At 45.0% G+C, this 12003-nt stretch overlaps 1 protein-coding gene and 1 pseudogene across 3 annotated transcripts in view; one reads left to right on the forward strand and one right to left on the reverse strand.

Annotated features, from left to right (window-relative positions):
- TNIK (TRAF2 and NCK interacting kinase) overlaps positions 1–12003 on the reverse strand; it is a 292122-nt gene that overhangs the window by 246043 nt on the left and 34076 nt on the right. The window lies entirely within an intron of this gene.
- Positions 3269–3388, forward strand: LOC136646497 (5S ribosomal RNA; annotated as a pseudogene).

The following is a 12003-nucleotide window of genomic DNA, read 5'->3' on the forward strand; positions in this document are numbered from 1 at the left end:
AGTTGCAACATTACAAAGGACAAAGGGGGGGAGGAACCACAGTGATAAACAGAACAAAAAATCCAATCTCCTCCATTACCCAGTTCCGTTTATTAACAAGAACATCCCTTGTTGCAGTTTAAACATTCAAAAGAATTAATATATTTCAAACAATCAGGCTACATGGGTATAATGCTTCTGTTTCAAACCAACAGTACGGGAAGCCATTTTCTATATGCTCAAGACTCCCTTCTTGGTTGTTACTGGCAACCGCCTCCTTCACCGTTCCACTAATCCGGACATAATTAATTAAGCTGACCTTTTAGGCTTGAATTGTCAAGTAAGTCGTAATGATTTAAACAAATATTCATGTATGCAAAATGATAACGCAATCTCAAGTCAGTTTTTTGTAGGCTTCTTCACACCCTTTCCAGCAGTCTGGGGTGTCAAGGAGGTAAGCTGCTGGGCCCTGGAAAACTCAGCAAATGCTGTCCAGGGACGATCCTGGCTAGCCTGCCCCCCCCCCCATATAGGCAGTTGTATATAGCGGTACTATTTAAAGGAGACCTGCCCTACTGAAAACATGTGCTAGGTTGGGCTCTCAAGCGGGTTCTGGCAGGGCACACTCTCCCTGTACCGCAGGTGGGGGGGGGCCCTCTGTTTTAAGCACACGATGATGGTGCCAAAAAGTCTGGGTTTCTTTTGGTGTTCGGTTCCTACTTGAATTCCAGGCACTACAACCAATTTTTTAAACCACCCTAGGCATTCACTGCCCTCATTTTTTCCCCCATTTTTGCCTTTGATAGGATGTCTTGTGAAACTGTAGTGTGTGCTGCTATTCTTCAGCATTCAGCTCCCTCCCTATGACCTCCAGATACTGCATGCATCATCCCTCACATTAATGCAAGAACATGCACACAAAGCCACCTTGCCATGCACAGCCTGCCATTTCACACACTGCAGCTATATTTTGAGCTGTTGGTGAGGTCTAGTGGGACATGTCTCCATTCTCACCCCATCATATCTTCAACTAAAAAAAACAGACACTCTCCTGGGTTTTACATTTATGGAAGGACAGGCTACTGCAGAGTAAAAGATGACAACTTACAGGTGGCACAGGAGAGCCTTCAGCAATGCACTATAGGGTAGTGGTGACCAAGTAGAATAGGGTCTTAGAAGCTTAGGATAGAGGTGCTGCTATCCTCTTATTTCCCATACTACCTGAGAAAAATGTGGCAGGGCCACCTGGAATTAAACAAGAAGAGGCAGTGGCCTTTTTGGGGGGGTGGGGAGGACACCTAAACTAGAGAAAAATCACAGCACAAGCCTAGGGATATTTACTCACAAGTAAATCCCACTGTATTCAGTGGCGCTTACAGAAAAGTGTGTCTGGGATTGCAGCCTCAAACAGCTTCACAAAGGAGCAGTGAATCAATGCCACACAATTATATGTGGTGCATCAACACCACACATAAACATTCAGACTACGGGATGCAAGATGGGCAAGCAAGAAAAGACTGCGCTCTCTATTGTCAACTGCTTGCAAGCGTTCCAAAGAAAATGGGGGGGGGGGTTTCATGCGCTATCAGACCAAGCCTTTTTATTGCCCCAATTACACTGCATTTTCTGCCATCAAATTGTAACAACTAAATTTGTGCCAACCCAAAATTTCAGCAGGATAATTACCCAGATTTTCTTTGGAGACCATTTCTGCCTGAAGCAAGCAGCAAATGACATTTTACTGGAAGAGCTTCAGGAAAAGGTCTACTGTTGATATGGCTTTTGCCCTATGCACTACAGATCTTGCCATGGAACTAAAAGAACAGGCACCCGTGACCGTGAAAGCAGATTTCATTAAGAGACTTGAAAATACCAACTTGTTTGCCTGTTGGTTAAAACAATAAAACTTCAAAGATGCTCCCTGTTTACATGAAAACAACGGCAACCAGGCTAAATAAAACCCATGCCAGAAGCTGCAGGTAGTGGCATAGCTAGAGGGGGTGCAAAGCACTAAGTTTCGCAGGGAGCCTCACCTTGGCATGCAAGGGGTCCCACCCCCTTGGAGCCATGTCAAACAGTGGGAGCAAAACAGAGGTGTACACCTCCATTTTGTTCCCACCCACCAGGAATATCTCCGAAGGCTAAGGGAGGGGCCCCTTGCACGACACGGTGAAGGTGCCTGCAAAGCTTAGCGCTTTGCACCCCCTCTAGCTAAGCCACTGGTTGCAGGTGTTCACCGAGGCTAGAGATTGTTGTCATGGAATTAAAGAACAGCAGCCTGTATTATCCTCTCAAAGTGTATTCTGCAGTATTGCACATCTTCCAATAAAATAATAAATTTGAATGCAGACACACATCCACGGCACAAAAACACATAGAAAAGATGAGGCTTTCCATCGGATCTATTAACTACCTATTCATGTAAAACACAACACACACACACCTGCCTAGCAACCCACAAGTACTGAATGCTCCCTCTAAATCAGCCATTCTCAGCCACTGTACCGTGGCACACTGGTGTGCTGTGAATGGTCTGCAGGTGTGCAATGGGAGTTTGGAGGAGGGTCATTGGGAGATGTGAGCCCCCCACCAACACATGGTGTGCCTTGTCAACTGTCAAAAACTGATAGTGTGCCTTGACAGTTTTAACACCTTGTTAGCGTGCTGTGAGATGAAAAGTGTGGAAAATCATTACTCTAAATGGTTCCCCCTAACCCTTGGCACAAGTGGAGGTTGCAGAGTAGATACACAAGTGAAAACAGATACACACATACTTGTTGTTGGCATCCTTCAGTCTCGGAAGACTATGGTGTCACGCTCTGAATGGTGGTTCTGGAACAGAGTGTCCTCTCCAGTGCATGAAGCCTGGGTAAAGTAGGTATGGAGGATAGGCTGTTACCCATGCAGCAAATCCCCCCTCTCCACGTCGCTGAAATGGTCCAATGGAATGGCAGAGGCCAATACATCTGGTTCCAGCGGTGTCGCAGGAGTTGCCAGAATGTGACTGAGTTCAGCCATGAACTGCCTCAGGGACTCCGGCTCCGGATTTTTCCTCGAGGTTGACTCCTGAAGCCTCTTCCATAACTGGATGTAGCCACAAGGCAGTGGAGGTTTGGGATCAGAGTTTTCCTTCTCTCAGATGAGCTGCCTTCCCAGACTGACGAGTCCCATCTACCCGGTGGGACATACATACAGTGTTCCCTATAATTTAAGTTTGAAAACCATGGCTCTAAAATGATCACATTGCAGGACGGAGACCTGCTGCTCAAAAATAGCAGCAGTCATACACACACGCAGCAACTGTTACCCTGCACATGCCTGATCTCGTCTAATCTCGGAAGCTAAGCAGGGTCAGGCCTGGTTAGTACTTGGATGGGAGACCGCCTGGGAATACCGGGTGCTGTAGGCTTATACCATAGTCTTTCGAGACTGAAGGTTGCCAACCATACACACACACAGGATCAATTAATTAAGGAAGAGCTGCAGCCTGCCTTATGAAGTTGCATGCTAAAGCTCTTCCCTACAAGTGGATCTACTCAAATGCAAATGTGCTCATCTTTACCCATATGGGCTATACACAACATAAAAGAAAATGTTTACTGGGATGGAGGGATAAACTTAAGAGTGTGCATTCTCTTTGTCTCCATGCACCCAAAGAGTACATGGACTTATCTGGGATTTGAACTCAGGCTATCTCACATGTGAGGAAAGAACCACAAACCTAGAACAAGCCTCCTGTGAAGAAGAGGTAAAGACACAACCAGGGCCTCTGAGAGGAATTTCATCAGAAAGTTTCTTTTAGGCCACTTCCCAAAGGTGGAGGGGGCATTGGGAGCAGGCAGAACGAGAGACAAAATAGGGCAGGGGGAAGGTGCTGACAGCCAGAATAGTCTTTGGAACCCAGGTCTACCAGACTTCTTGATGTGGAGCCCAGGTCTACCTAACCATGCAGCACTGGCAGCTAAATAAAGTAATATGGAAAACCAAACTCCCATGTCTCTCTACAACCTTTGAAATACAGAAAATCCATTGCAGAAAATTAGCATCTTCATATTTGGGCTCACACAAGAAACCCAAATGAACTTCTGCAGCAGCTGTAGCCCCTCAGCTGGGTCCCTGAGCTCCTATCCACTCCTTCATGGTTATCAGATTCACAAGCCAAAGAGCTACTGTGGCAGGCCAGTTTCCTCCCAGAAAACACATTTGACACTGTGTTAAGGAGGGTCATGGATGCATTCCTGGGCCCGGTGTGTATGTCTTGCAGCAGCAATTGCCACTGCATACCCGCAGTTGTGCCCCCAGCATCATGGCAGGCAGCAAGCTGAGGTGAGATAGGAAACTGTAAGATCCCAGGAACTTTCTGGGCCCCCTCCTTTGACTCCCGGGTCCCCTTTCTGGGCCCAGGTACAAATTACCCCCTTTGCCCCCTTCTCCTAGGCCCTGGACACAGCTTAGAATAGACTCACACAAATACCAACCTGGCCACCTGAATTAAGCCCATTAGCAACTCAATATATCTGTTTCGGTTGTCCCTTCCCTGTGCAAAAATGGGACAGGGATGATAAGAACCTGCCAGGGTTTATTGGGTTCTGTTTTGCTTGTTCAGTTAAAAACTGTGAAGGCCCCAGCTAAGACATCCTAAAACTTACTCTGTACATGCCTGATCTTGTCTGATCTCAGAAGCTAAGCCGGGTCAGGCCTGGTTAGTACTTGGATGGAAGACTGCCTGGGAACACCGGGTGCTGTAGGCTTATTCCATAGTCTTTCGAGACTGAAGGTTGCCAAACAGTGCTGTCTCATGAAAGGATGCTGACCTTAGATGGAAGAGACATCCCATCATTTGGAAAAAGGGACAGGTCATACACTGTAACCGACTACAGTCTAAGATCCCATGGAATGTGATAACATGCAAACCTTCCTTTCTACTCCCCGCCTTTTAAAGACAAAAACACCACCACCAATAAAGCAAAGCCAGCTGTTTCTGCTTGTCGTGAGAAAGTCTGTTAGACTCTGAGTTGCATTCAGGGACAACAGTGTTCAGGTTTGGGAGGCATATAGGCAAAGCGGGTCATTTTACAGAGCAGTTGCCTCTTATAAATTAATAGGAATCTGACAAGTCTATTGCCAATTGGCATACAAAGGAGAGCCATAACCTCTGGGAAAGCCGTTAATGCTATGTGTGCTACAGACCATTCTCAAGCATGCCCTATAAACTAGCTTATGGGGAGGCGAAAGAAGGTCCTCTTGGGGCATGTCTGGACAATCAGTAAACATATGGCCCAACCACAATACAGTGACAGTAGTGCCGACACTGAAATTGCCCAGCTTTTCCTAAACACTCACAAACAGCATGGGCACTAGGGGGCAGAGGAATTCATGGTGCACATCAGTGCGCATCCCACACACAATTTCCAATTCTCATTTTATTAATCACATCCTTCCTACCTGGAGCTCAGGGCAGGATATATGAAACTATGTTCCATTTTGTATTCACATTAGACAATGCCCATTATCTCAACATCAGACTTTATGAAACAAATGGGATCAGTTCCCCCCACACTCCTTGTGGAAGAAGCTAGTCCCTATTTAAAGACGGATATGCTTCAGACTCCCAAATACAGAGTGTTTTCCCTCCATACATAGATCAGTGGGTCATGCAGAATTCTGGAAAGCCATTGCTCAGCAATCAGGGAATTCAGGCAGGCTGTGGGCAGCAGCACAAAGCATTAAGTATCTTGATGGCAGGCTGTGTGCTAAAAGTGGAATCTTCAAACTTGAAGGCACCACCTGCTCTTGCCACCCAGGAGGCATTTTCCTCATTTATGTGGTTTAGCCAAGGGTCCCTGCCCCCAGCATGTGCAACCCATTAAACACAATGGAAGAACAAGGAAATGGCCCATTTCCAAAAATTTGTCTGTTCATAATGGCGTACCACTAAGACCAAAGCAATCAGAGGCTTTTTAAAAGCACTACACACAAAAAGTCCCCAAAATATTCTGGGTCAGCCCAGGGCCAAGTGACTGTTTCTAATGTATTCCTACATAACGTCCCTTTGTGCAATGGTCAGACGAGGATGGGGAACAGACAAGAGACATTCACTGAACACACAGCTGCAGAGGGCTACCAGCAAAGAAGCTAGTGTTAAGGTTAGAAATTGAAAACAAAGTGCTTTAAAAAAAAAAAAGTGACAGCTTGACAGCTCCTCGCCAGTTCTTGCCACTAATAGAAATGCTTCTGTGTGAACAGCCAGACACTCAGAAAGCCTCCTGGGACCTCTAGAAGCTGCCCAGATTCATGTCATTTTTTTGGTATGTTGCTCAGGTTATAAACTGAATAACGAGGCAGAGAAACACTAAGCCACCAGGCACAGCACAACCTTCACAGGTATCTTGAAATCTTGTTTTCCTTTCATTTCTCTCTGGAAAAATAACCCTTGCCTTCTGTCCCCCACCTCCTTTCTTTATTAAGAGAATCAAGCATTTCTAAATATCTGCACTCTGAAACACTTCCTCAACCCCCCCCCCCCCGCCGTCAAGGTGCAAGTTGCATGACTTGGAACAAGAGATAAGGAATGTTCAATGTACTATATTCCATTTCTGTCATCTGCAAAAAAGCACAACACTTTTTTCTCCCCCTCTCCTGTCTCCTGACCCAAATGGAACTAAAAAAAAAAATCACATATTATTACCATTTATCAATTTATCTAGCAAATCGTTTCCAAAGGGGGGAAATAGCTCTATTTGGCAGATGCTGGAAGAGTTCATTTACACATCAATGTCCATCATTTCATCCGCAGCATTGTGGAGTGATTTATCTCCCAGTGATAACATCCTATATTACAATGATAAAATCTCCCACTGTTATCTATTGCTTGCTCTCATGTCAGGTATTATTTATGTGTTGTCCAAAAGGGATGGAAACCGAAGCAATGATAGGATTGTGTTTCTCTTCGAGGCCAAAAGCTTCCTCAAAGTCAACCTTGTACTCTCAAACAGGCAAGAATCTCCACCATTGGTTTATATTTTGAAAATCACTCCTCTCTGGTTCCAGGACTCTCACTGAATGGGCAAACTGTCTCTAGTGAAACATGCTGTGTTGACAGTGGCCACTAGGAATGTTCACTGGTGGCTGTTTGTGGTTGACAGTTCATTCACACAGACAAACCATCACTGGACAAACATGGATGTGTAAACTGGCCTTCTGAGTCAGGATACAGCAGACCATGAGACTTGCCAGGTAAGTCTCAAAGGCGGAAAGGAATCTGAGTAATGGGCTGTCACAACTATGAAAGCCCTTTTCCCCAGGCTTAGTATTTATTCTGTGTATTACAGTGGTTCTCACACATTTAGCACCAGGACCCACTTTTTAGAATGAGAATCTGTCAAGACCTACCGGAAATGATGTCATGACCGGAAGTGACATCACCAAGCAGGAAAATTTTTACCGATCCTATGCTGCAATCCTACCTACACGTACCCAGGAGTAAGTCCCATTTACTACCATTGTTAAAAGAATACACATAGTAGCTTGTTAAAGGTACAGGTCTGTAACATTTCCCCAAATGCAGTCACATGCCATGGTAGCATCAAGTCTAATATATTAAAAATAAAATATTGAAATGAATGGGGACCCACCTAAAATTGGCTCGTGACCCACCTAGTGAGTCCCGACCCACAGTCTGAGAAACACTGGTGTATCACATACGTAAATAACACATGTAAATTCACATGTAAATTCACATCTAATACACACACATATTAGCCTCTCTCATGCACAACCCGAGATTGCTTTTTTTTTTCTTTTTAAGTATCTTGCAGTCACCCAGAGAGACCTAACTTTGCAGAGGACTGGAGCCGACACTGGCTTTTTAAATTAAAAAATGGTCCAGTAGACAAAAGACTGTATCTAAACAGAAGCAGAGTCTTCCAAGATCCATTATGAAAGGTCTGTAAGCACACTAATTTTTTTTTTTTAAAAGGTTGGGCTTTGGTAATACATGTCAGTGCTGTGTCAGAGTCAGAAGGAAAGATGTGTTAACTGAGAGGGTTCAATAGCTTATCCGATCACTTTCATACTGAATTCAGAAGCTTTTCACCTACTAGTTACATTCTCACACATTGTCTTCAAGTGGAAGTTGCAGCTGTTTCAGTTTCTTGCACTTCTCAAATAGCCCTCCCCCCCACCTTTCCCTGGTTCCTGGAAACAGCTGGCTCACAACAGGCTTTGCAACAGCAGGTTACAAGAAACGGATCACACAATCTTCCAGGGAGGAACATTATATTAAAGATCACTATGGAGAAGTAACTATAGATTTTGTGCATTTACTTCCTGGTAAAATGGTACAAATTGCTCCCCCTCCATTATGAATATCTCAACCACACTGCTGTTTTGCAGAATTAGGAATTAAGATAAAATGTTGGGCCCTGAATAAGCTACAAAAGCAATAAAACCATTTTTTCCTAATGGTTCCTGTCACACTATCTGACTGTAAACTGTCTGCATCAACACTACAACCTGCTTTTAAAATGGCTGAATTGGGGGTTTCTTTGTTGTTTTAATCCGACATGTTATTTTATGTTTTGCTGCCTTTGAAAGAAAAAATAAACACGGTAGTAGTCACTCTGGATGGGGATGTTGGGTATAACCTTTTTTACTTTGCAACACAGCATAAAAAGGAAAGAGACACAGGAAAACTCTATCAATCTTTTAAAGAAGAGTATTTTGCTCTGCCACTAACAGTCTGAGACTGGATTCACACTTTATGTCCAGTTTCTGCCAAGCACCAGCTTAATCCTGTATGGCAAATATGGAGTGTAAACAATTCCGCTGGTATTTCAAGAGTATCTAACTGGACATCCCCGGGGTTGCCACAGGACTACATGTACCCAGTGACTCACTTTCTATCTATTATGGTATCCTGTTCTTCCTCCATTGAGCTCAGAGTTTCTCACATGTGTGAGACAATATCCCTGATATTAGTTTCACAAATGGATACATCTTTGCAAGTGAGATTAACTTTAAAAGGAGATGAGACACATTCACAGAGGTCAAGCTTAGCAACAGCCACTAATAAGGACAAGTACAGGCATGCGCCACTTAACAACCATTTGCTTAACGACAGACCACATATATGACTGTGGTCAAAGCACATAAAGATGCTCTTAATGAGGCAATCGTGCCTCCCATCGCCTGCAGCAGAGTGTCTGTTAATACAGCAGAGAGGCTCTTAATGCAAAGAAGAGGTAATCTATCTCCAGCAGCCTGTGCAGCCAGTTAGTGTCTGGCAGGGAGTATCTGTTTACACAGCAAAGGCACTAGATTGGGTTGAATGTTCACTTAATTACCCAATCGCAAAACAACAGGATTGGAGAATGTATCCCCGTTGTAAAGTGGCACACACCTGTATATGGAAGCACCAGGTTCAGGGACACTTTGTCCCCGAACAGCAGTTGCTGGGAGTGAGAGCAGGTGAGGGCTATTACATAAACCTCCTGCTAGGGAACTTTTAGAGCAGTGTTCCTCAACATTTGACCCCTGCCATACCACTTTGCATGGTCTACCTATTGGAAGTAACACCAGAAGTGACTGATGATGATGTCATTGCCAGTTGATTGTGGATTAGGAGGCCAGAAGCAACACAACAAACACCAGGAAGAGGCTCAGGGCAGATGGGAGGGCTTTTTTGAGCATATAAAAAAAGTGCACACCGGAGCATTGCCCACCAAGTTGGGCCATTGGGGGATGCAAGCCCCCTACCATTAGCACAGTGTGCTTTGTCAACTGTCAAAAACTGGTGGTGGACCTTGACAATTTTAGTGCCTTGTCAATGTGCCATGAGATGAAAAAGGTTGCAAAATCGCTGGTCTTAAGGCTTTTGGTTGGTTGCTGTAATAAACAGGATGTTCATCTTATGCACCCTTGGTATGATCACCTAACGCGATCCTATTCCCCTGCCCTGCCAACTCTGCCTCCTCACTGTCATAGACTAGGACAATCCACTTCTTGGGGACCACCATATCCCTCTGAAACTGTCCAGAACTAGGAGTATTCAACAGTCCCATGGATGGACAGGCTCTGTGATAAAACTGATGTCACCCAACAATAGGGACTTCACAGATATGAAACACCATTTCTCATGTTGTAAGACATCATCTATAGGAAGAACCCCCAAAAGAATGAGTGAATTTTCTTTTTATTTAAAATCTCTTCAAGAACGACCAGAAGCAACACCCCGACTTTTCAAGAATGAGCACGTGTACAGGTGTGTGCATACTTTAAGAGTAATATTTGCATGACCTACACACCAAGTGTTTCTATTCCATTTCGAGTGAACAAGCGGGAATCTTTCTTTTAATGCCCACTTTGATCAGAATTTACTAAGGCCATTAGCCTTGGCAATATAATATTGTTCTGAGAATCAAATCTCATCTACAGGCCACCTTTATGCTAGAGTGGCAACTGCTGGTTTGGAACACCTAGATCCAGAATTGACTTCCTGATTGTCTGAAGACATGCATCTCCCCACAGCATCAGTCCCAGCTCTGGGCCAGAATGCCTCCCCACCGGGTTCTGCAACACAGTGGTGGGTCTGACCTCACAGCTGGGATATTACCAGCATGGAATTTCTTCTGCAACGCTGCTCTGTCACACAGGTCCCTATGGTAGCTATTAAGACCTCATAACATTAGCACCACTTGCCAGGCAATCCACTGTGAAATACGAACTCTAAATTACATTTATCAAGTGAAGTGGGCTGAAGGGATTAATTAACAGAGTTAACAATTGCAATCTACACATGGACAGTGTGGCACAATGGACAGAGCAGCCTTGCTTGACTGGGGAGTAGCTAAATAAGATTCCACTCAAAGCCCCACTGACAGCCATTGGATTCATTAAGAAACTATCCAGATGGTAGCTTTCCATGCATTTGGGAACACAAGAAACACCCCCCCACCCCCCAAAAAACCTCTCACATACACTCCACTTTATCTCGAATGCCTGGCACAATCTCTATAACCCAGAAGATTCTAACAAATACCAGCCAGTTGCAGATGTCCCCTTTGTGGGGAAGGTATTCAAGGCATTGCAACTGCAGGCCCTTTTGGACAAGACTGATTACACAGGCCAACACACATTTTGCTTCCTTAAACATTACACCAATTCCTGGGTATATTTGGGGTGCTGATTCCAAAAATGGCATCCATTTTGCCCTATCACGTCTAGTTTTGGAGACATGGCATAGCCTCTTTAGTGAATGGTTCAAGCAGCTTCCTCATGAGAAAGCCTACACCATGACTATCTACAAACTCCAGCGGATTGAGCGGAGGAGACCTACTAGAATAGGACCAACGGTCATGAAGGCAGTTTCTGCAAGCAGCGTGGTACGCTAAGAGCACAGCAAGACACAAAAGACGCCCTGGTCAACCACTGCGCCCAGCCCATCTCCAACCGTCTTGACTTTTGTCTTGACATTGGAGCAAGATGGAATCTGGGAGAGAGTGAGGCTGACTATGCACACCTCTCCCTCACTTTAATCCAATTCACACGCAAGTCTTGACATCCCAGATGTCACCCCTGGGGGCTGGGGGATAAGAATAGGCCCTCATACTTGTCATAAGAGGCGACTAAACAACCACGGGTAGATGGGACTTGTCAGCCTGGGAAGGCAGCTCATCTGAGAGAAGGAAAACTCTGATCCCAAACCTCCAAACCTTGTGGCTACATCCAGTTATGGAAAAGGCTTCAGGAGTCAACCTCGAGGCAAAATCCGGAGCCGGAGTCCCTGAGGCAGTTCATGACTGAATACAGTCATGTTCTGGCAACTCCTGCGACGCCGCTGGAACCAACCGTATTGGCTTCTGCCTTTCCATTGGACCATTTCAGCAACGTGGAGAGGGGGGATTTGCTGCATGGGAAACGGTGTATCCTCCATATCTACTTTACCCAGGCTTTGTGCTCTGAAGAGGACATTCTGTTCCAGAACCAGCATTCAGGCCTGATTCTTTTATGATTTGCTGCTCTATG

The sequence above is a fragment of the Tiliqua scincoides genome, chromosome 3 (assembly GCF_035046505.1).
Source record: "Tiliqua scincoides isolate rTilSci1 chromosome 3, rTilSci1.hap2, whole genome shotgun sequence".
Lineage (NCBI taxonomy): Eukaryota > Metazoa > Chordata > Lepidosauria > Squamata > Scincidae > Tiliqua > Tiliqua scincoides.